Here is a 27334-nt window from a genome sequence, read left to right as displayed (position 1 = left end):
CATACTTTTCCAAGAATGCAACCTTCACATATAAAATAATATCAGAGAAGAAAATAAATTGAGCACTTCTGTGGGAGCACACAGATTTCCTCCATCTGAGAGGATCTCAAATTTACAGAAAACACACAGAAGGGATAAGCCATCTTTCACCTCCATTTCAAGTATCAGAGGTAGCCTCAGAATGTATACAAATATGTAGTAAGAAAAATTGACTAAATATACTATCATATAAAGTGAGTTAAACATACTCTTTGTCTTTGAATATATAGTTTAAAGATGCCAATTATCTAAAGATGTGTGTGTATATACACACACACACACACAACTTCTAAATATAAATGCACACATACTCATTCTTAACACTTTATATGAATAATGTGATGGATATTTTGAGTATTTTCAATTTGAAGGTTACCAAATATATCTTAATTTCTATCAACATACTCTGTGAAGCTAAAATACATACAAATAACTAGTCTAGAGTTTATTAGGTCATTGTATATTGCATCCTTTGCCCAGTAGTTTAGACAGGTCAGGGTACACCTCAGCATAGGAGCATCCTTCTCATGGTATTCCTTGTGAATGATGCCCTCCAGGGTTGTGTAACACATCACAGTTGTGCACAGGGGCAGAACTGAGCACATTGGTGAAATGGACAAAGAAAACTTTCTCACTTTGTTACTTTCATGATAGTCCATTTATTCCTGTGGCATCAATGATGTGGCCATTGAACATTCAGTCAGACATTAGTGTTGAACACATGCATTGGCCATATGCTAGATATTACAGAATTCATTTAAGCAATCTGATCTTTTTACCCCCAAATAATACTACTTTCCATACACACTATTATGAAGCTTAGATTGGACTAAAATTTTTAAGCTAAATAACCATGTTCAAATGCTCAGTATCCATAGAATCTACTTCAGAGTGGAGGTAATATACGCATTAGAAGGACAGGAACATAGGTCAAACAAAAAGAGATACCTTAGGGTCATTTTCCTTTAAAGACTTGCCCTGGGGAAATACAATCCTTCAGGAACATATGAAGTATGTAAATAGGCAAGTGGAATGTGCCTTCTGATTAATGTCTTAGATGCACAACTAATGATTCAGAATATCTCAAAAGCCAATGTGCCTGTACTGAGCTAGCTACTTTGACCTTTTTGCATTCTGTCTGTATATAATACAAACCTGTCTTGTTAACCACATGGTTCTTTGCCTTCTCAGATGGAAAGTTGTTTCCACTCTTTGATCACATCTTTCTCATCTTTGCATGCCTCCAATACCCAGCCCACATCCCTTGTATACAGTAAGTGCTCAGTAAGTGCTGGTTGCATTGAGGAGTGACCGAAAAGCAAAGTAAGTAAAATATTGGTGATAAAATAAACATGTATGAGGCATTTTGTCCTTTGAATGACTTGGAAGTAAAATAAAGAACCTGGGGACTTAGTAATACAATTGGTGTTGTATCTACAAGAAGGCAGTACACATAGAATCAAATCACACAGGCAAGTGGCAGCAGCAGCCTAGCGGGAAAGAACAATCATGCTCTCTAGATGCAGAACAAATAGGCTTGGAGAAATATGGTAATTGTTAATAATATGAAATTGACAAGAGAATGGGGAACCATCTTGACATTTGATTACTACTTGGTCAATATTCAAGCTCATAAGAAAGCGAGCAGATGTTAACCAAAGCAGATGTGAACATACCTGCACTAGAATAAAGACTAAAGAGATTTAGTTGCTTGCTTGCAACATATATTTTTTTTTGATAGAAAAAATCCTTCAAACTTAATTCAGCTGAAATGAGACATATTTGGTTCATTTCTTTCAGTTTTTGCTCTATTTCCCTCCAACAAAATTTATCTAAACTTTGACACGAGGCAGTTGAGAAAAACCTTTCACCTCTTTCTTCTTTGCCAAGACCTTAGAAGGAACTTAAGTGGGAATTTCTCATTTATAACAAGAAGGAATATCAGAAAATAAAAATATCAGGAACCTGAAGTCTAGAAGCCAGAGGCTCTAACATCAGTATTTTTTTTCAAGAGTCCAGGTAAATCTAATGAATGCCATGCATTGCTTAGCAACGGGGATACATTCTGAGAACTGTATCATTGATTTCATCGTGTGCCAAACATCATAGTGTACTTACACAAACCTAGATGGTATAACCTACTGCACGCCTAGGCTATATGGTATAATCTATTACTCCTAGGCTACAAGCCTGTATAGCATGTTACTGCACTGAATGCTGTAGGCAACTGTAACACAATGGTTAAGTATTTGTGTATCTAAACATATCTAAACATAGAAAAGGTACAGTGAAAACACAATATAAAAGATAAAAAGTGGTACACCCGTAAAGGGCACTTACCATGAATGGAACTTGCAGGACTGGAAGTTGCTCTAGAAGAGTCAGTGAGTGAGTGGTGAGAGAATGTATAGGCCTAGGACATTACTACACCTCATGACTGTAGAATTTATAAATACTGTACACTTAGGTTACATCAAAGTTATAAAATACGTCTTTCTTCAACCATAACTTAGCCACTGAAACATTTTTAATGTATAAACTTTTAATTTTTTTAACTTCTTGATCATTTTGTAATAGCATTACAACAGTCTTAAAAGCATAGTAGACTTCTTACCTGTTTGACAGTATTTGATGGTAGTCAGTCCATAAGCCAAAAGCCACACCCTCAGGTTCTTTTCTTCTGGACAGACTTTTTAATTTGTTATATTTCTTTGCTTTTTTCAACCTCTTACCTTTAGACTGAGTGATGACCACGTTGGGCTCATTAGCTTCTGTGGAAGAGCTGCACTTCCGGTCTTGTTTTTCTAACTTGTTTGTTCAATTGAAATCATTTGCTGGTCATCACTTCAACCACTTAAATGTTTCAATAGTTAATGCCACAGCTATACTCTTAATCATTGCTGTCCCAGTTTTAGTTGAATTTTATTTCTCAAAGCATTTCTAAATTTTATCTTTTACTACTTGTAGTTGAGAATGCATCCCTCCTGACACTACATACTTCCAAATTTAAGAGCACCCTCTAATCTCTTTCATTCATTCTTACAAATCAGGGTATTCTTTTCTCAGATTATATCTTTGTGTAATATTTTATAATACTTAGCCTATATCAGTTTACACACACTATAATATTTAGTTTTTCAATGACTTTCCCTAGAGCCACATGTTCATTAGTTACATTCTCTGCCTTCCCTGCCATCAAAGATTTTCCCATATACGTAACTGGTCTTGCAAAACATGGAATACCATCCTTCCAGATTCTGATAATAGCCTTGTCTGCTACATCTAGCTCTAAGGCAATATTTTATGTTTTTTGTTATGGCAGTATTCTAATTCGAGTTGCCAATTAACCATCTTAAGTACTCTCAGTGGCTTAAAACAGTAAGTAAATAAAACAACTTTATTTCTCACTCACGTTTTATGACCATTGCAGATCAGTCAGGTCCTCTGCTCCATGTGGTCTTCACTCTTGATGATAAGTCAGTCTACATCTAGATTTCTGCCAGTTACTGTGGTGAAGTGGAATTACAGAGTTTCACAAACAGAAGTCAGATTCCCCAATCTGAAAGTGAATGGTGTTCCTATTATTCACAGTACACTAGTTAATATTAGCCACATGGCTCCCTCTACACCAGGGTCAGGAAGCACAATCTTACCATTCACTGAATAGCACTAGTGACTGCCCCACCCACTACAATCTAATCTCCACACTACAGCCAGATATGGAACTGCTCTGCTCAAAATCCTTCAATGGCTTCCCACCGCAGTCAGTAAAAGAGCCAAAGTTCACACAATGGCCTCCAGAACCTCCATCTTTTGGCCACCTACTATCTTTCCACTTCATCTCCCACTCTTTCTCCTTCTCTCATTTTGTTCCAGCCATGCCAGGCTCTTTGTTACTCCTTGTACATGTCAAGCTTCCAACTGACTCAGGCTTTGCACTTGCTATTCCTTTGGCCTGGGAGATTCTGTCCATGGATACTTTCGTGGATCCCTCCTTTACTTGTTTCACATGTCCACTCTAATTTCACCTAATCAGACACCTTATCAGAGAAGCCTTCCTTGACAATTCTATAAGAAATGATTGCCCCTTCGCCTGACATTATTCTCTAATCTCCTTGCTCTATTTCATTTTTCTTAAGTGCTGAGTACTGCCTGAAATAATAGTATATGTGTGTTTATTGTCTGTATTCCCCCAGAAAATATAAGGTTCTTGAAATAAAGACTTTTGCCTGTGTTATTTACTATAAGATCTTTCAAGCCTAATATAAGCCTATCATCTAGTAGATGCTCAATAAATACTTCATGAATGGATTGATAAACACAGTGCTGCTCCCAGTGCAGCACAGCACTGAGTAAGACACAACATACCAGAAGAAATATCATATTTTTGAAGGCAAAAGAAGAAAAGATAGAAACAGATGAAAAGAAAGTTAATAAGAACCAATTTTTCTTCATGATTATCTCCTCTGAAATTTGTCTGCATTTACAAGAGGATCAGCACTTAAGAGGATGCAGTATACTGAGGAAAATGTTTGGACCTAAATCTCTTCCTGCTCTTCATTTTCTTGCTATAACCCTTGAACATGCATTGGTTTTAAAATATATCATGCTTACATTATTAGCACTGAGAAGGATGACTACAGAAAATAGAGGTGCCCTTATGTTGGAAACTATGGGGAAAATCTGTAAACACATGGAAAAGAAAGTGAAATAGGGAATCAGGAAATACTTTTACCTTGAAGATCTATCATGAAACTTCCAACATGAAGTATAAAGGGATTTAGATGAAAAAGTCATCAATCTCTCTCACACACCAGGTGGTATTTTCCCAATTCAACAAAACAGGAAACTAAGTCACACAGCAATATGATTAATTGCCTAGATCACAGAAATTATGAGCAGCAGAAGTAAGACTACTACTAGAGTTTCTGACTCCTAGTTTGTCTGTACTTTTTCTGCCCTATAGTGCCCACATATTAAGTCTCATTCTAAATTCAGCTGGAGGCAGGATTTGGTAATTTGTTCCTGACAACAGAACTTGCATTTGAAAAAATCAAAATCATACTCTGAAATAATAGATAAAAATATTGCACATAACCACAAATGTCAAATGCAAAATCTACATAGATTAGGAACTACAATAATGTTTGTAAGTAAATAGTTTTATATCTTGTTTTTCCTAAGAGAGCAAAAATGACATCAGTTTAGTTCATTGTTCATCTTTCTTTCTCCTTGATAACAAAGCTGAGTTTTTGCTGGGCCAAAAACTAATCTTAAATATATACACAGATGAAGATTTAGAAACTGATCCAGTGTTTCCTGAGCAGTTCAACTCACAAACCCCACTGACATAATCGTTCAAAACACTAATTTTCAAAATTATTTTCTTAGGACCCAAAAATATCTAAATTTGGGTTAAAAAATTCAATTTGTACACCATGACCAAATGGGATTTATCCCAAGTAGGCCAGGCTGGATTAACATTTAAAAGTAAATTAATGTAATCCATCATATCAAAAAATTAAAACAAAAATCACATGATCATATCAAAAGGTACAGGAAATTTTGACAAAATTCAGTACCCATTCATGATAAAAAAAAAAAAAAAACTCTCACCAAACTAGGAAAAGATGGGAACTTTCTCAACCTGATAAAAACTACAACTAACCTATAGTTAACATATTTAATAATGAGAAACGCAAAGTTTTCCTACTAAAATCAGGTAGAAGACAAGGATGTCCCCTTCCACAACTCCTTTTCAACATCATACTAGTAGTTCTTGATAATACATTAAGACAAGAAAAGGAAATAAAAGGTATACAGAGTGGGAAGAAAGACATAAAACTGATTCAAATGTTTATATGAAGAGGCAAGTGACCCAGAACGTCCAACATAATATTGAAAGAGAAGAACAAAGTTAGAGAACTGACACTACCCAACTTCAGGACTTACTATAAAGCTACACTAACCAAGAAGGTGTGGTGTACATAAGAAGAGAGAGATCAGTGGAACATAACAGAGAACCCAGAAAAAGAGGCCCATAAATATAGTCAACTGATCTTTGACAAAAGAGCAAAGGCAATAATATAGTGAAGCAAAGACAGTTTCTTTAACAAATGCTGCTAGAATCTAGACACAGATCTTACTCCCCTCAAAAAAATTAAAATAGATCATAGACTTAAACATAAAACTATAAAACTCCAAAATATAGCACAAGAGAAAACTTAGATGATGTTGGGTATGTTGATGCCTTTTCTGATAGAATAAAAAGGACACAATCTGTGAAAAAAGAATTGATAAACTGGACTTAATTCAAATTTTAAAATTCTGTTCTGTAAAAGACAATATCACAGAATCAGAAGACAGCCATAGTTTTGGGAGAAAATATTTGGAAAAGATACATCTGACAAAAGAATATTAACTAAAATATACAAAACCCTTAAAGTTCAACAATAAAAGACAAATAACCTAATTTAAAATGAGCAAAAGACCTTAACAAAACCATAATCAAAGAATATATGTAAATGGCAAATAAGCTCACAAAACAACACTCCATGTTGTATGGCAAAGGAAAATGCAAAATAAAACAATGAGATACCACTACACAAACATAAGAATGGGCACAACCTGGAACACTGACAACTCCAAATGCTGACGAGCACGTGGAGCCTTAGCAACTCTTACACACTGCCGGTAGGAAGGCAAAATGGTACAGGTGCTTTGGAAGATAGTTTGGCAGTTTCTTATAAAACTAAATATCCCTTTAGCATAGGATCCAGCAATGGTATTTACCAAAAAGAAATGAAACCTTATGCCCACACAAAAACCTGTACATGAATGTTTATAGCAGCTTTCTTCATAATTGCTAAAACTTGGAAGAAACTAAGATATTTTTCAATAGGTGAATGGCTAAATTGGGATATGTCCAGACAATGGAATATTATTCAGTGCTATAAAGATATAAGCTATGAAGCCATGAAAAAATATGGAGGAAACTTAAATGCATATCATTAAGTGAAAGAAGCCAACTGGAAAAGCTGACATACTGTATGATTCTAACTACATGACATTCCGGAAAAGGTAAAACTATGGAGACAGTAAAAAGATCAGTGGTTTTCAGGTTGGGGTGGAGTGAACAGGCAGATACAGAGGGTTCTTGGGGCAGTAAAAAACTCTGTAGAATGTATAACATCAAAAGTATACCCTAAGGTGAACTGTGAACTTTGGGTGGTTATGATGTGTCAATATAGGTTCATCCTTGGTTAAAAAAAAAAAAAAAAAAAGTGCCATTCTCACCAGAATGCTGGCAAGTGAGGAACCTATGCATGTGTGGGTACAAGCACATATGAAAATTTTCTGTACACTCCTCTCAATTGTGTTGTAAACCTCAAAATGTTCTAAAAATTATCTTTAAATAGTTACTCTATAAAAAATCAATCTGTAGATTAGTAAATTTATTGCATAATATATTATTCAATATTATAAATAACATAGCATAGAGGCCCAGCAACAGCAGTATATACAATGTTCAATGTATATGTAGAACATTCTCAAAGACTGGCCATATGTGAGCTGGATAATAAGCCTTAATGTGTATAAGAGGATTAAAATGATACGAAGTATAACCACAATAAAACTAAATAAGAAATCAATAACAGTAATATTTGGGCAATTCATAAATGCATGGAAATTAAACAATGGACTCCTAACTAACCATAGATTAAGAAGAAATCACAAGAGTAATTAGAAAACACTCTGAGATGAATAAAAAAAACATAACATGCCCAAACTTAAGGGACATAGATAAAGCAGTACTGAGAGGCTGCATATGTACTGACCGTACGTAGGTTTTGAGCTAATGATAACTAAGTCCTGAGAACACCTCATTGCAACTAGCTGTTTCTTCAACATAGACATGCACAATCTCAAGCTGCCCCATTTAAAGGTGTCTATTATCAACTTTAATGACTTGAACCACCTCTTAACTCCATCCCATGAGCATTTGCAAACTGTTGATCTTGCAGATCATTTTTCAGATAAAAAATCTGAGGTAGAGAGAAAACAGCATTGTGTAAGGCCTCACAGATGCGCAGTGCCAGTGCCCGGGTGCAAAGCCAGGCTCTGGGTGCCCTTTACCTCAAACCATGCTTAAACCAGTCACATTTCACACATACATTGCGGCCAACTCAGGACTTTGGTAATGTTATTAATGAAGTAGAATAATAGTGATTAACTATGTTTATTTCCACATCATACTCATAGATAAAACTGTGCAGAAAATCAAATTAGATATAACTTATGTTCAGCTTTGTAAGGTTAAGTCACAGTAAGGTTTCTTCTTGTAGGATGTTATCATTGTATTGACTTCAGAAATTCCTTCCCATCAGTACAGCCCCTTGGGATGAATACTTACTAAATTCATGAGTGTATGCAACAGTCCTGATAAAATTTATCCAACTAGTCTTTTGTAAAGTTAGCTCTGGAGTTGATTATCCAGTATCAGCCTGCATAAGGACTGCAGAATAAAAATATGTGTCTCCTTTTATTAGTAACTAGGACAACTGTGTCCTGAGTATGTACAAGGAATGCAGTCATAAAATCCATCTACTTCCTTGCTTTCTTCTACAGAATATAGCTACTGATGCCAGCCATACTGAGATTTGTCTTTCCTCTTTGAGGAAGGCTCCAAGGACCTGTAATAAGCTTAGACCCTGTTCAAATCAGGAAAATGTTATTTTGTTGCATACGTATAGGAAAGAGAGTAAACTGAAACTTTGTGGAGGTTGGTGTCAGTCCTTCCAGTACAACCATCCATGATGCTCCTATTGCTGCTTTTAGCACAAAAGCCACAGATGTCTTTCCTCTAGGATATTTGTAAGATCAAAGAGGTATTGATTTCTTTTCTCTGCCCATGAAAGATAAACAGTTGCAGTAACTTCCCTCCCACAGTAAACAACTAGAAAACTGAACAAAACACATTAAATAACTGTTTTCAGAGATTGGACATGGGAAGCTCAGGACAGCAATCCTGGAAAAAAGGAAGGCAAACAAGGTGAGCCCAAAGACTGTACCACCTTATTGCCTGAAGAGGGTCTTGGGCCACAGCATAAACAGTGGGAATCCAAATAAACCCAGTGGCCTTGAGCTTAGGAAGCAGAGGTGACTAGATTTTGAGACAGGCTTACAGAAAGGAGAAAACTGTAGCAAGAGTGCAAGCTCCCCTTGAAGTTTTAGATGATGACTAATCTTTGAATGAGAGATAAAAAATGTACCTGATGCCAGGGTAATAACAATAGAGAAGCAATAGGTAGAACAATTTCCAGAGCTCATATCAAACTCTAAGGCTAATTCACTTTTGAACCAGCTAGAGTTGAAAGACTCTGATATATCAAGCATTGAGGGGATCTTCAGAAGAGTATCACCGTAGTGTGGGGATAGAAGCCCTAGATTAAAGGTCACTTTGGGAATATCCTAAAAAACCTTAAAAACAATTTTCAAAAAGATCTAACTTTCTAAACAAAACAAAATGAAACCAAAATCCAACACTCTTTGAAAGCACACAGCAAAATCCAGCAAACAAAGACAAAATTCACAATAAACGAAAGCCAATCATATTCTCCTACTAGCAACAAATAATTAGAAATGGAAATCAAATGCTTCCATAAATCGAACACTTCTAAGACATCAAAATATAAAATATTTTGGGATACAGTTTAAAAATACATACAAGATCTATTCACTGAAAGCTATAAAACATTACTGAAAGAAAAGTTAAATAAAACTGAGATAAATGGAGAGTATGTTTCCATGTTGCTGGATCAGATGTCTTAATATTTTTAAAATGTCAGTTCTTCCCAGATTGATGTATAGATTCAGTGCAATCTCAAATAAAGTATCAGCTAGCCTAGAAATTGACACCATAATTCTAAAATTTATGTAGAAATGCAAAGAAACTAGAATAACCAAAGAAAGTTGAAAAAGAACAAAACTGTAACACCCAGACTATCTGATTTTAAGAATTATTGTAAAACCATAGTGGTTAAGTGAGAGAGGTTTGGTAGCACAAAAGACATACATTGTAACAATGAAACACAAGCAAGCCCAGGAACAGATCCACACACACATGGTCAATTAATATTCCAAAATGGTACCAAAGTCATCCAATGGTTTAAGATACTTTTTTCACCCATGTGAAAACAAACTAACAAAGATATTCATCTTGCACAGCATACAAAAATAACCCATCACTTTAAAATCAATAAATAATGTTTTTAAAAACTTGAACTATATCATAGACCTAAATATAAAATCCTAAATTATAAAACCTTTAGAAAATAGTCAAAAATATTTGATGTTTTGGGTAACACAATGATTTCTTGGATAAAATACAAAACACACAAATCACGAAAAAAATGAGAAATTGGCCTTCACCAAATTTTAATGTTCTGTTTTTGAATAATTTAGTTAGAAAATAAAATAATATATATTTGTAAAAAACCTCTTTTTTCATTATGTAATGAGAAGAGTTTTATTTTTTTCTTTTACAGTTTTATTTTATTTTCTAATTTTATTTTTATTGTTTATGCTGTTACAGTTGTTTGCACTTTTTCTCCCTTTCCGCATCTCCACCCAGTCCCATCCCTCTCCCCTCCCCAAGCTTGTCCCCATATTGGTGTCCCTGTTCATGGGTTGAGCATAAATGTTCTTTGTTTAATCCCTTCACCATCTTTTCTCTGTCCCCCTACTTCCTTTCTGGCAGCTGTGAGTCTGCTTTCTGTACCTAAGCTTCTGTTACTATGTTGTTCATTAATTTATTGTATTCATTAGATTTCACATATAAGTGAAATCATATGGTATTTGTCTTTCACTGACTGACTTAATTCACTTAGCATAATTTTCTCCAGGTCCATCCATGCTGTTGCAAAATCTTAGGGTTTCTTCTTTCTTACTGCTGTGTAATATTCCATTGTGTAAATGTATCATAGCTTGTTTATTCACTCATCTACTGATAGGCATTTAGGCTGTTCCCAAATCTTAGCTATTGTAAATAATGCTGCTATAAACATAGAGGTGCATATATTTTTTTTATATTGGTGTTTCAGGATCCTTGGGGCATATTCTCAGAAGTAGAAAAGAAAACATAAGTAGTAAAATCTCAGATATTCAACACAGAAATATTTTTGCTGATATATCTCCTCTGGTACTAGAAACAAAGCAGAAAATAAACAAATGGGACTACATCAAATTAAAAATCTTCTGTACAACTAAAAAAAAAAAAATCAGCAAAACAATAGGAAATCCACTGTAAGGGAGAACATTTTCACCAATGATACATCTGACAAGGGTTTAATCTCCAAGATATACAAAGAACTAATACAACTCAATGCCAGGAAGACAAACAACCCAATTAAGAAATGAGCAAAAGACCTGAATAGAAACTTCTCCAAAGAGGATATACAGAGGACCCATAGTTACACGCAAAAAAATGCTCAATGTCACTAATTATCTGAGAGATGCAAATTAAGACCTCAATGAGATATCACCTTACACCTGTCAGAAGGTCTACCATCAATCAATCAACAAACAAGTGCTGGCGAGGATGTGGAGAAAAGGGATCCCTTGTGCACCACTGGTGGGAATGTAGTATGGTGCAGCTACCGTGGATAACAATATGGAATATCTTTAAAAAATAAAAATCCGAACAGATCCAAGATGGCGGAGGAGTAAGTGGAAGCTACACTAACCTCCTCCCAGGACCAGTCTGGATTTACAACTTAATTTTGGAGAAATCAACTGGAATAACCAACGGAACACCAGCTGGAGAGAAGTCTTATAACCACGGAGAGACAGAAAAGGCCGCTACATCACAACTTGACCGGTAGGGAGTGCGGAGACATGGAAGGGCTGGCTGGGCTCCCACGGGTGGCAGCTGAAGGGACTGAGAAACAGCTCAGCAGCTGGGGATTCCCCCTGAGAAGGGCAGGGTCTAAACCCCCAGCTGGGCTTCCCAGCCTACAGCAACAGAGTGGAAAGTAAAATAGTATCAGCTGTGAAAAGCGAAAAGCCACAGGGTTTCTTGCTAGCTGGTGAGAAACAGCAGGAGAAAAAGAGCTCTTAAGTGGATCACATATGAAAATATTTTGGCCACCACTTACCCTGGGCTCAAGCAGAGGGAAGGCAGAGAGGACTGGAGACACTTGGGGAGAGTTTGGCACGGTGGCTTTGAGGGGAGAACTGGAGGAGCAGCCGACTGGGTCCCAGTGCTGACTCATCCCCAGTACTGCGGGTAGACCATTCCCCTCCAAGTGGCGTCAGCCTGAGGGGAAGCAAAAGCCCTGCCTACAGGAATTAAGCTGCCACACCCACAGTCCTTAAGCCTGACAGCTAATCACAGATTGAATAGATTAACAATCAAAGAAGACAGACAACAGCAGTAGATCCCTGGAAGTCTCCAACAGGCTGCCTAGGGCCAGACTGGTACATGATCTGACGCCACCAGAGGCAGATTCAGGAAGTGCAGATCATTCTAAGAAGCACCAACAAACAACAGGAGTCAAAAAAATGGGGAGACAGAGAAACAACCTCCCATCAAAAGGAAAGGTAGAATCCCCAGAAAGAGTGCTAAATGAAATAGAGGGAAGCGAACTATCAGATATGGAATTCAAAACATGGATTATGGAGAAGCTGAATGAGCTCAGCGGAAACTACAAAGAACTCCAGAAAAACTACAAGGAACTCACAGAAAATTATGTGAGCATGAAAAAGGACATAGAACTTATCAATAAGAGCCAGGAGGAAATGAAGAATATGATCTCTGAATTGAAGAACACAGTAGAAGGAATTAAAAGCAGGCTAGAGGAAGCAGAAGATCGGATCAGCGAGCTGGAGGACAACCTACACAAAAACTCCCAGACAATGCAACAAAATGAAAAAAGACTGAACAAGACTGAAGAGGTTCTAAGACAGCTGCAGGACAACACGAAACGCAATAATATCCATATCATAGGAATTCCAGAAGGAGAAGAAGAAGAGCAAGGGATAGAAAACCTCTTTGAAAAACTAATGACAGAAAACTTCCCTAACATGATGAGAGAAAGAATCATGCAAGTCCAGGAAGCACAGAGGGTCCCAATGAAGATGAACCCCAACAGGCCCACCTCAAGACACATCATAATTAAAATGGCAACATTCAAAGACAAAGAGAGAATCCTAAAAGCAGCAAGAGAAAAACAACTAATAACATACAAGGGTACTCCAATAAGGCTATCAGATTTCTCAGCAGAAACACTACAAGCCAGAAGGGAATGGCAAAAAATATTCCAAGCAATGAAAAACAAAGGCCTACAACCTAGAATACTATACCCAGCAAAGCTCTCATTCAAAATGGAGGGTGAAATAAGGAGCTTCCAAGACAAAAGAAGGCTAAAAGAATACATCTCCACCAAACCAGCAATGCAAGAGATGCTAAAGGGTCTGCTTTAAGAAGATAAAGAAACAGAGAGAGACAGAGAAGAACACGAGTACAAAGGGGAAAAATGACAATGAATAAGTACTTATCAGTAATAACCTTAAATATAAATGGATTAAACGCTCCAATTAAAAGACATAGGGTAGCTGAATGGATTAGAAAGAATGACCCACATATATGCTGTCTACAAGAGACCCACCTTAGAACAAAAGATCTACACAGACTGAAAGTGAAGGGATGGAAAAAAGTATTTCAAGCAAATGGGCATTAAAAAAAAGCCGGGGTAGCAATACTTATATCAGACAAAACAGATTTCACAGCAAAGTCCATAAAAAGAGACAAAGAAGGGCATTTCATAATACTTAAGAGGAAAATCCATCAAGAAGATATAACCCTTATAAATATATATGCACCCAACTTAGGAGCACCCAAATATATAAGGAAACATTTGAAAGACTCCAAGAAAGTTATAGACAACAACACACTCATAGTAGGGGACTTTAACACCCCATTGTCAACAATGGACAGATCTTCGAAGCAAAGAAACACCAAAGATATTGAGGCACTGAACAACACTCTAGATCAAATGGACTTAGTCGATATATATAGAAGTTTTCACCCCAAAGAAGCAAAATATACATACTTCTCAAGTGCACATGGAACATTTTCAAAGATAGATCACATGGTAGGACACAAAACAAGCCTTAACAAATTCAAGAAAATTGAAATTATATCAAGCATCTTCTCAGATCACAATGGCTTAAAATTGGAAATCAACCTCAAGGAAAAAACTCAAAAACATTCAAACTCATGGAGAATGAATAACATGCTATTAAATAATGAATGGGTTAACAATGACATCAAGGAAGAAATCAAAAAGTTTCTGGAAACTAATGATAATGAACACACAACAACCCAAAACCTATGGGATGCAGCGAAAGCAGTCCTAAGAGGAAAGTTCATAGCAATACAGGCCTACCTAAAAAAGCTAGAAGAATATCTAATAAAAAATTTAACCCTACAGCTACAAGAACTAGAGGAAGAACAACAAGTAAAGCCCAGATCAAGTAGAAGGAAGGAAATCATCAAGATCAGAGCAGAATTAAATGACATAGAGTCTAAAGTAACAATTCAAAAGATCAACAAAAGTAGGAGCTGGTTCTTTGAAAAAATAAACAAAATTGACAAGCCTTTAACCAGGCTCATCAAGAAAAAAAGAGAGAGGACCCAAATAAATAAAATCAGAAACGAAAGAGGAGAAATCACAACTGATACAACAGAAATACAAAGGATTATAAGAAGTTATTACGAACAACTGTATGGCAAGAAATTTGACAACCTAGAGGAAATGGAAAAAATAAATAAATAAAAAATAAAAATCCTCTTAAACATAGTAAGACAAGCTACACAATTTTTTAAAAGGCAGAGATTTGAACAGGCACTCAAAAGGAAGATATATGCACATGCATGAAGAGCTGTGACAGTGTTTTAGTGGTTAGGTAACTGCAAATTAAAACCACCATAAGGTAACTCCATATAACTACTAAACAACTAATATTTAAATGTTTTTATTCTCAGTTGAGGACATACTTATTGACTTTAGAGAAAAGGGAAGGGAGGGAGAAAGAGAAGGGAAGAAACATGGATTGGTTGCCCTTTGCACATGCCCCAACTGGGGACTAAGCCTGCAACCTAGGCATGTGCCCTGATCGGGAATCAAACCCATGACCTTTCAGTTCATGGGATGACACTTCAACCAACTTACCCACACTGGCCAGGGCTAGAACAGCTAATATTTAAAAGATAGATATTACAAAATGCTTGTAAAAATGTAGAAGAATTAGAAATCTCATGCATTGTTGGTGGAAATTAAACATGTTGCATCTATAATAAAAAACAGTTTTAAACATTCTAATAACATTAAATACAATTATCATGTGGCTCAGCATTCCCACTCTAGGTGTTTACTCTAAAGAAATTAAAAAATTCATGATCACACAAAGACCTGTACATGAATGTTTATAGTAGCATCATTCCTAATAGCTAAAAATGTGAAATAACCGATGTCCTTCGACTAGTGGATGGATAAATAAATTATAGTGCATACTTACAATTAAATACTGTCCAGCAATAAAAAGAAAAATTACTGATACACACAGCAATATGAATGTGCCTCAAAAGCATTATTCTAAGTGAAAGAATGCAAACAAAAGGATGCATACTGTATGCTGCCATTTTGGACATCCAGTGACATTCTGAAAATGACGAAATTATTGGAACTGTGGTTTCTAGAGACTAGGAATGGGAATAAAAGATTGTTTGTAAAATACCACAATGAGGGGTCTTTAGGGTGAATGAAGCTCGCATCTTAATAGTGGTGGTTACATGAATGTGTACATTTATCAAAACTGATCAAATTGTACATTTTGATGGATTTTACTATATGTAAATTACACTCAATATAAAAAGAGTGTCTACCAGGGTGTTGTGAAAGCTGGATAAAAATGAAATTGAGAACACAATATACAGATAGAGAACATACTTTATTCAGGAAACTTTTCAGTCAAGGGTTTTCAAGATAAGGCACAGTCAGACCCTGCGAGACATGTCGTGGGTGTGCCCTAATGGGGGCACTCTGCTGTGCTCCCTTCGTGTGAGACGAGCACAAGAATACACACAGGTCAGTGGGGAGGTATCAGGGTATCTGGGTGTGAAACAGTCTTGATTTGGGTGTTCGCTGTTCAGAGAAATTGCCGATAATACCAACTATGCAGTACACAGAAAACTTGGTTCCAAAGAAAGTTGCACGCATCTTCCTAGGGATAAAAAGTTTTCTGTCCTATGAAAAACAACTTAGGCACAAGCTCCTCTCGAGAAAAGGGCAAGTGAGTGTTTCTAGCATGAGCTCCCAGAGTCACTGTAATCCTGTACATGGAAACATGGGGTCTTTTAATACATCAGTGGTGAGATCTCTTACCCACACCTAGGTTCTGAGTAAACTGAGAAATATGGCAGAAAGTTAAGGACAATGGAAGGTTAAATTATGACTCTTCATAGCTACTAAGGACTATGTGGAAGATACAGCTTAGAACAAGGCCATGTGGGTTTCCTAATGTTGAACTTCTGAATTAAATAGATTTTCCCACCCTGTTGGAAGCAGTTCTAAACCTAGAAAGACTACTCACAATGGGCTGACCTATAGCACTGAGGAGCAGAGAACAATTCATGTCCCCTGTGACCATACCTGATCATCAGACAGAAGGAAAGCTGGACCACACATATTTATCTTTTTCTGTCCAATTTTACCAGTATGGGAAATTATTATACATTCCTTGGGGCAAAGGTAATAAAAGATGGAGGAAGGTCAGGAGTAATATACAGCTTACTTCCCATTAAGGTGGCATCAGAAATGAGATATAAGCATTTTATACCAAGAGTATTTACCTTGTTACTAATCTTTATTAAATTATCCCACACCACAGGAGCTCATTTGCTAGACCAATTTTATATGTATAAACCATATCTGGGTATAAATGTATGCATGCATTTCATATGTATAAATCACATGGGTTTAATGTTTAAATCCAGCCAACTCTGTGTTCTACACAGATAACATGTTTCTTGATAAAATAGCTCACTCAGTCCCATGGGCCTGTATGCAGACTCTTATCATCCTTCCATAGGAAATCATAGTCAGAAACTTGTGCCTCTGATGATGGCATCCTGGCTCTTCCTCATCATGACCTTGATGCTTGAGGTCATCTTTTAAAGACCTGATCAACACTGGAAGGTAGTTACACTCTGTAGTCTTCAGTGTGCCAGAAGGAGGATGGATATAGGCTAATGGCAGAGCTAGAGCTAAGGAAATTAAGAAGAATCTAGATAATGCTAATATCTTTGTCCCAGCCAATGGAGAAGAATGACATAAAGCAAGGATATATATTTTAAACATATATAGAAGTTGTAATGTACAAGCACTTAGAAACAGGTGACTCACTTTTGAGTTGGCAATTATAACACTAGATTTTTCATCTTGTAGTTCTTTCAGAACTATCATTCCTCTAAAATTAATACTCCCAAATCTGCTCTCTTTTATAACTTCAACTCTTGCTCCCTCATCATTTGGGAATTAAAGTGTCTTTCAGACTACCTATAAGATTTTAGATACTTCCATAGGATATCAAAACACATTTCTAATTTTCCTGAAACATAGAGATTTTTTTTCCCACTTTCCTACATGTTGGAGGTTAGTAAAATAGCTCTACAACTCTGGGAGGACATAACGCTTGCATTACAGTTTGGGTGTTTTCTTGAAGTGGTTAGCAATGTCTCAACTATGAATTGGTAATAAAATAATATTTTTAAATTAAAGATTCAAGTCTAGAAGAGGATGTCATCTGTTTTTCTACCGTGGTTAATCATAGGGGACAAGATTTATATTAGTATCAGTGGGATAGCTTTTCTGTTTCTAATTATCTGAATTATTTAGGTAATTATTATAAAGATGATTCACCAAGAATCACCGGGAAAAAATAACTCATATACCAAGATCACTCAATCAATAAAATTGGTGAGATGAAAACTTTTATCAATTACAAAATCACGTCTCAATATAAAACTTCAGTGCCACTCTGAAAGTCACATCATGTTCAGCAATTCCTAAAATGGTCATGGCTTAACAGACCTAAAGATGGGAAATTTTGGGGGGGGCCTTCTATCTGTTCATCCTGTGTCTCGGGTTAAGACCTTCAACAACAGCCCTGGCAGCAGTTAAGCAATAGAGAGACTGAAGTCCAGAGCCCACAATCCATTGTGTTAAAAAACACATAGTTGGGAAATTTTCTCACTAATATATAACCCCTGCTATAATCTAGTAACTGTCTTAGTTTTGTCTTCTGAGAAATCAAAAAGTAATTCAACTCTTTCACTAACATAACTGGTGATGTGTCTCTCTTAATTGTTATCTTCTCCAAGCCAACCACTCTTCATTTCTTTAACTGCTCAGGAGATTCAAATGGGAGTCATCATTGGCCTCATTGCTTTCATTTCATCAACAAATGTTTTCATTTTTTATAAGTCTCTTGGAAAAAGAACTTTTTCCCAAAAATTTAGTTTCTCTGAAATTATTCCATTTCATCTTATCACTTTAATTTTATTTCTCTAAGGTTCCAAGGTTTAAGTGAAGTAGACGTCTGTTTATCTGGCACTACTTGCAAACTTTTCCCTTCATTTGGGGAATAACCATTCAAATTTTATTTTCCCTTGAGAATGCAACACCGCCATACTCTAACTCAATACCATTCAGACTTTACGATATAAATATAGACGTAGACATAGATCTATATGTCTAGATCTATGTCTACATATATACACAGAGAGATCTTTATATATTTGTATCCTTTTATATAGGTATATACCTGCAGATATATAGATATAGATGCAACATTTGACTTCTGGCATACAGAACTAGATTTATCTTACTTTTTTATTTATAATGTTATGCCATTAATATATCATTGGTTCAAATTTGTCCTCTATTTGTGTTTTATTTTATTTCATTTTCCCCCTAGAAGTCAGCCATTTTTCATGCTTGTGCTTCAGATCCACCTTCCACAAATTTTATTTTTATGTATATGCATATCAGTGTATAATATTTAGCAATGCTCTGTATATGTTTTATTTATCTGCATAAATGGTATCGAGTTATACAACTGTTCAGTTTATTGTTAATAATATTTTGATTTATTCACATTAATCTATGTATACCTACTTAATTTCTTTGGAATCCAATGTACTAGGCTCTTATAAAAATATTTTACCTTTTATTTGTTTTTCTTTTTATTTATTTCTAGTTTGTTTTCATCACTTTGCTACTCCAAGAAATGCTATCTTAACATGCTCATATATTTTACTTTGTGGACCTGGGCAAGATCTTTTCTCAAGGGTACACTTAACTGTGCAATTGTTGGACCTTATAATATGTACATACTCAATTTTTCTCAATGCTGCCAAATTGTTCTTCAAAATAGCTGCACCATTTTATCTTCGACAGAAGTGCATGAAGGTTCCCATTTCTCTACATCCTCCCTACCCCTTGGTTCATCTTATCTTGTCATTCTTTCTTCCCCACTGGTCACATATTAGTCATTGAAATCATTCTCATAATTTGAGCTTTGTTGGTCATGACTGATTATATTTTGTCCCCTTAGAAAGAAATATTCCCCAACAAGTCTCAGGTCATGGCTGACAGTCTCTGTTATTTCTTATTTAATTCCTCTTGAAATGTATCACTATCTTTTTAAGGAAAGAGAGGAACAACTGTAAAAATGGTGCAATTTCCGTGATAGCAGTTCCTAAAAACCTATGAAAATAGACCTTCATACTTCTCAAACTCTTGCTAACAGCATTTTTCTCTAAATAATCTTTTATGATTCATCATTTTTTATTGAATGATTTTCTCACACCTCATTTCCTTCGCTGTACATAATGCTATTTGACCATGTGTAACATAAATTCCCCGAGCAAAAGAAAAGTAAAAGCACCAGGAAAAATTAATTTTATTTTTCCAGCAATCATTTTGCTGCTTCTTATGTAGCAGACATGTATGAGGGTCCCATTATCCTCGGCCTTTCTGGGGGTACAGGGCATGTTCCCCTTTTACCTTGGAAGTGAAACAAAGGAAATAGTCCATCTTGTTAAGCACTCATTAAGATTCTGCTCTCTGTGGGCTGGACTTCCTACAACTGTGACATAAAGTGCCAATTGAAACCAGTCCTGTCATAGGAACTTTTACAAAATATGAACAGTGCTAAATACCTTAAAGTGAATCGATTTCCACTGAAAGTGTTTTAACCTCCTTTTAGGTCAAGAAATAGCAATTTTCCGAGCTTCACTGTAACCTGAGAATTAATCCTAAGAGGCAGGTGTGCACTGCATACCTCATTTGTTCCATGAAATTCATTGAAATGCCTCTGTACAGGACTGTCCTTGTATCCCGTCTCCCTCCTGACAGGCTGAGGTGTGGTTCTCAATAGCAAAGGGGTGATGACTCTTTGAGGGTATTCTCACACATTAGAGACTGTCAATCTATTATTTCCTGTAAAAACAAAACGAGGTTAGACTCAAGAGCAACCTTGAGTCCTTTTTAAATGTGTTAAGACAGAATGGGCATTGGGTAAAAGTTACAGATGAGCAAGCTGAGGCTCTGAGAAGTTTGAGATTTTAGCAAAGATTCCCAGCTGGGGTTCCAATGGCCCTAGACCTGGGCACACAGCATAATCATGAAATGGAGGAGAAATCATGCAGAAAAGAGCAAAGTGAAACAAAAACATGATGGACAGTAGTGGTTACTTCCACACTGCTTTGTATGACATCTTTGATTGGGGGACTCTCATGTAAGAAACAGTAACAAGATGATGGTAATAATTATTGTCACTAACAGTGAGTGCTTGATATATAATAGAGATTACCATTTTAGATGCTTTATTAGCTTATTTAACCCTTCCAACAACCCTATGAGTTAATATATCCATTTTAATGACAGAAAACCCAAAGTATTGATCAAGTAATCCAAGATCACTGTGAGTGGCAGAGCTCAGCATATAATCACAGCCACACACCAGTGTTTGTATGCATGACTTAAATAATGCCATACATAAGCCCTTCAACATGTCTTCTTGGAGGGAGAGGTACCTATCCAAATATAGGTATAAATCATTGTTCCCCACAACATAGCCACCTGGAAGTTTTGTTCTTCTATTCACAGCCAACAGTCTCCCTACATCTAGAGCCCTTAAGTGTAAGTGGTTCAGTTTTCCTTTCTTTATCAGTGCTAAAAATGGAAAAGCAATCCATATTTTTTCCCTTATTTCATTCTTTATTAAATAATATTAAACAACCATTTCAAAATCTAGACAGGGCTCAACACTGTAAAAAGTATCTTGGCTTTCTTGTACACTGGGATCTGAAATACTTATACTAAGAAAAGCCTGTCTTTCCAGCACTGACACCCACTGGTAGAGAGGGTGAATCAGCTAGTGGAATGAGGTGCTGGCCATATGAAATCAAATCAGTCAGTTCTTTGACCAAACCACCCCTCGTAGATTTTCAGATGACTTTTGTTCTCTCTGGCACATTATGCCATTTTCCCCTCTTGAATGTGATGCATTTACTGATCACTAATATAATTCTTCATTTCTGGGTCAAGGGAGATGTTTTGCTGACAGATTAGTTGGAAGAAAAAAATGGGAACAATTATTTATTTAGAAGGATGACTCAAATGCTCTTGTTTTCATTTATTTTTTCCATTGCCCTAGCCAAAGTTCTGAAACGATATCCAAAGGAGGCTATTGGGGCAAACGGGCAAGTTATCTTTGTTCTTTTTTGTCAATTATATCATTTTTTTTTATTTGTTCATGAAAGAATAACTCATCCCTGGTCCATATGGAGGAATCCAGCAGAATGAAGAATACATATGTGTTGCACTTGGGAAAATAGAATGTGAAAAGCAATGAACTAATGATAATAAGATGCTTTTGTCCAAAGCAGTTGGGGAGATGAAGCATTGCAAGTTCAAGAAAATAACGGCTATTTTCATATGGTAGGTGACAGTATTATACTGTAATTTTTGAAGAACAAAAGACATGGCTCTGCTATCAATGCAGTCCTACTAAAACCCAGAAGTGTGGTTCACTCTACCATGACACAGGATATTGAAAGTCTCTGGAATGATGCTGTGACCATATGTGTAAATCTAAACCTAATGCAAATTCTAAGCATTTGGAGTGAATAGTAGCAACTCTAAGGGCCAAATTTGGGTAAAGCAAGGCACAGACACAAAGATGAGTGCTTGGCAAGGGCAGAATTTGATGGAGTACAGCTGGTTCCTCCTTCTGAGTTCTTCAAGGAAAACAACACAGTGATTAAGGTTGTAGGCACAGATTCCAGAATGCCCAGAATCAAATCTGGGTCCCACATTCCATTAGTTGTTGACCTTGATATAGTTATTTAGCCATATTTTTCCTCAGTGTCTCATCTGGAAAAAAAAAAAAAAAACAACAAGGTTTCCTAATAATAGTTCTGTCATAGTATTACTCTGAGGAGTGAATTTATGAATGCGTGGAAACCTCATAGAACAGCTAGAATTTATTAAATAAATATGTAATAAATTGTAGCCCTTTATGTAATTATTAGGTAATACTGAGGACTATTTATTATATAAACCAGATATTTTCAGGTAAGGATAACAAGGTGAATATGGATCACAGACATTTTCTCCCAAACATTAACTACATCAACCATGACCACAATGAACCCTCATTAGCAGAAATGACAGAAAGGAGCATATTTGATTCTATAAATGTTTAAAAAATAAAGATTCTAGAATATCATAAAATGTCTCATAATATGCCTACATCTCCTTTTCATCACCAAAAAGCTATTCTGGAAGAAAGGAAAAAAACAATAATTTGGTCCAAGAAATCTCACTCATACACCCAAATCGGGTGAAAAGCAGACTTAGTGGTACCTGTATCTGTTCGTCATACAATTCTGGGGATAGTGAAATGAATTGATGGGGGAGAACCACTTAAATTAAAAAAAAAAAAAAAACAGACAAATAAGTTGACTTTTGTTGCTGAGAATGAACACTCTCCGCAGGCTCAGTAAATTAGGCAAAGGATCTTAAGTGTAAGGTATTTCTTCTCCATGGAAGTAACTTACAGACCCTTGATAGATGTGTAGAACCTGGAATGAAACCTTCAACAAAACTTCAGAAGAGAAAGCACAGCCCAGATATTTTACCAAAGTCTTCACTCTCCTCAAATGAATTTTTCCATTATGCCACACATAACTACTTGCTTGCTTTCAAAAGCTATCGAATGATCTTTCTTTTAAATAAGTTTTATGTCCAGATCTAATTTTTACTTTGTAATACTTGTGTTATTAAACTAACAACAATGTTTTGTGTTGTGGATTCATTTCTCCAACAAATACAAGGTGAAAATCCTTGCAGAGGCCATCTCCTCAAATTGCCCTTTCATTTCCATAAGGAGAGCCTTCAAAGAAAAAAAAGAAAAAAACGTTAAGGAAGTTGCTTAATAAATCCAACTCCAACTAGTCTCTTTCCTTTCTTCCTTCCTTCCTTCCTTCCTTCCTTCTTTCCTTCCTTCCTTCCTTCCATTCTTTCTTTCTTTCTTTCTTTCTTTCTTTCTTTCTTTCTTTCTTTCTTTCTTTCTTTCTTTCTTTCTTTCTTTCTTTCTTTCTTTCTTTCTTTCTTTCTTTCTTTCTTTCTTTCTTTCTTTCTTTCTTTTTCTTTCTTGTTGTTGACACAGATGCTCAGAACTGTTTGTGCCTTCATCTTAGTTGCTTTACCCACTTACTGCTCCAAAGATGGAGACTAGGGAGAAGCTAACATGAGTATTTTATACTTTTTGCACATTTGTGACAGTGAGTGGAGAGAAGAAAATCTGATGAGCTCAACAAGAGACTATTTTCAACGATAAGGTTCTTGGGGACGGTGGCGAGTCAGAGCATCGGGAACGAAGTAAGTAATTGAGGAAGCAAGGGCAGCAGGAGGCTCTGTGTTCCAGGAGGTAAGCAGCATGCACTGCTAAGCCTGAAATTCTCTTCTTGTCAACCACACACTTCCCACCGCATGTGCCCAAGTCAGAGCTGCAAGATGCCACTTCAGCAGGGAGCCTCGCTATTCACCCAGGACTGAAGACGAGAATGGGCCAGAAGTTTCAATCTGGGGGTTATTTTAGGTCATGGATTACAACGAGTTAGCAAGAAATTCAGGAGATACCCTGACAAGTCCAATCTGTTTCTTCATCAGCTTTGATATTGGCTGTGTCCCTCAGGCACTGAAAGAAGCAGCCTTTGTTCTCTGCTAGTATTCGCTTTGCCAAAAGCCAGGAGAGGAGATGAAAGTCAGACTTCAACAGAAACAGTGAGTCCTGAAGCTGCATTGGAGCTTTCAATCATTCTCACCCTGATTTCTAACACCCAGCCTATCTTTCCAGGCCCATTTCCACACTCTTCTGCAGCAGGGCCAACTCAGGGAGAAGTGGGGACCTAGAGATCAATTTCAGTCCTGAAAATAAGATTCTGCTGATTGGAGCTCATTTTCCCCCGTCTTCAGAAAAGACAGCAGCTCATCTTCTCACCATCCCCAGTGCAGACAGCCTTATGATGCCTCCAGGCTTTCCTCTCTTCCATTCTACACCTATTTATCCTCCAAGACTGAACTCAATTTATGCTACTTCCCTGCCTTGGCGGCAGACAGCCGTGAGTTCAGATTTTGGCTCTTTCACTTCCTAGCTCTGAAACCTTGAGCAAGTTATTCAACTTTTTTGAGACATGAACCCAGAGCAGTAACCGCGTAAGGCTGCTGTACAGATTACATGAGAAAATGAGTATATGGTGCCTGGTATATTGAAGGCACTCTCGATACCTTACTTTATCCAATTAAGTCCTTATCTCATCTGTTGTTAAAGATAAAACCTGTAGGTCTGGAAGGATTTTAGCTCTCTAAACTATTTTTTAAAAGGTCAGTATTTTCTAATATTAGGCAAAGCTAGAGTATGTTCCTTTTTTCTTTTCTTTTTTTTAGTATTATCATCATTACTAGAATAGCACTAAAAGCTGCTTTTTAAGTGAACAATTTTATTATTCCCCTTAATCTTTTCAACAGCTTCGTGGTAGGTGTTGTGGTTATTCATTGAAATTATCCCAAAACTTAGCAGCTTAACACAGCAACTAATTTAATACACCTCATGAATATGTGGCCAAAGGATCTGCACAGGGCTCAGCAGGGCAATTCTCCTGCTTCTTGTGGTATCAATGGAGGTCACATGGGATATTTGGCTGGTGGGCAGGCTTATTTGGAGACTCCAAGATGGCTTTATTCACAGGCCTCGTGCCCTGGGATGGCTGGAAGCAAGACCTCTGCTGGACAGTTGGTTGAAATGCTGACATATGGCCTCTCCAGCTAGGTACTTTCAGCTTAGTCGGACTTCTTAAACAGCACCTTAGGACTCCCGGTAAGCCAGGAAGAAGATGCTGCCAGCCTTTCTAAGGCTTATTCCCAGAAATTGCCCCTGTGTCACTTCTGCCACATTTTCAGTCACAGCAGTCACGGCACCCACTTAGATTCAAGGCTTCATCTCTTGATGGAAAGCATGTTAAAGAATTTGTGTCCCTATTTAATAATTAGTAGGCATTATTATTATTATTACGCTCCTTTCGCAAATACAACTCAAGTTTCATAGTAGCTGATTTACTTGCCCAACATCATGCAAATCATGCAACTAGTGGTAAAAGAATGATTCAGAAATGCCTAGCCTAGCCCTCCATGCCCTCTCTCAAGTTTTAACCAGTTATTATTTGTGTGTGTGTGTGTGTGTGTGTGTGTGTCTCTTTCATGCATGCATGTGCGTGTACACACACACACACTGCAGCAGAGCTGGAAATGAATGAATTTAAGCAGTTCTGTTACCTCCATGGAGGAGTGCCGTGGGAATTGTAATGGCAATCAGTTTCCCCGCTGCAATTGGAAAGTTGGTTAATGTATTGGCACTAATACAGCGCTCTTCCCATCACAGCAGAATTGGCTGTTACTGTTATAGTTGGATTATGGCCACTTCTCCCTCCTTTGCAAAATTTAAGACTGTGATGTTCTCGTCAAGGGAAATGATGATAGAGTTACAGCCGGCCAGTGATTAAATTTGCTCGGCAACAATCTGTAAATAACCTATACATTCCATTTGCTGGCTTTGATTTGGTCCCTCACTTGTACAAAGGGCTGACCTGTAGATATTGCAATGAAAACTGAGCTGAGCCGGGGTGTGGGCCAGGGGCCATGGTGGCAGGGGCAGAAGAGGAAAAGCCTGTGTGGGGGCCAGATTGGTTTCAGAACTGCAATGAGAAGAAATAAGCATAAAGGCATCTTAAGAAAGCTCACAGAAAAGTTTAAATTGGTTGGCCTCTCTCTTGCCCTTTTCAACCTGTCTACGATAAATCTCTTTCCTCCTCTACCCACACTTTGCCTGTGGCAGGTGGGCTGGGCAGCTCACTTCTATTCTGCTGGAGAGCCTGACTGTAAATCCAGCCTCTGCTCTCCCTCGTTGCAGGTGATTTCAGTGGAGGGAGGGAAGGACAGGCAATGTCATTATTTCTGGATAATAAGAGTCCATGAATCTTATTATGGGGATTTCCCTCAATTTTTTCTCTCATTGTGCCAGGCCCAAACTCTGTTCAAACACACATAAAGAAAATGCATTTGCACCCTGCTCTAAATGGCACCAAATGGTTACCAGGTAATGACGCAGAGTGAGGGGACTAAAGAGAGTGAGACTGAGAAATAGGAATTTATGCCATTTGAAGTTCATGCACAGAGAATGTCTGTCAATTAGCACAGGTTTGATTCTTTCTGCAAAATAACAACCATGACAAAAGAAATAAGAACTGCACAACATCCTCCCACATACAATATCAAGTTACCTTGGTCTTTTAAGTTATGTTGACCTTTTTGGTTCTATGTTGTTTCAAGGAAAGTAATTTGAAGTGAGCACACTTCCTTTTTTAAAAAATAGCTATATTAAGGTATATTGTTTTGTCTCACACCATAAAATTCACCAGTTTTACATAAACAATTTAACAATTTTAATAAATATACAGTCATGCAACCATCACTGTAATCTAATTTGAGAACATTTTTTATCACCCCCAAAAGAGACCACATGTCCACTTGCAGTCACTCCTTATTCATACCTCCAGCTTCAGGCAATAACTACCTTTGGTTTCTCTAGATATGCCTTTTCTGGATAT

Source organism: Furipterus horrens, unplaced genomic scaffold, assembly GCF_987537825.1.
Source record: "Furipterus horrens unplaced genomic scaffold, mFurHor1.1.pri manual_scaffold_4, whole genome shotgun sequence".
Taxonomy (NCBI): Eukaryota; Metazoa; Chordata; class Mammalia; order Chiroptera; family Furipteridae; genus Furipterus; species Furipterus horrens.
The sequence above is the reverse complement of the archived record's forward strand: the minus strand, read 5'-3'. Positions refer to the sequence as shown.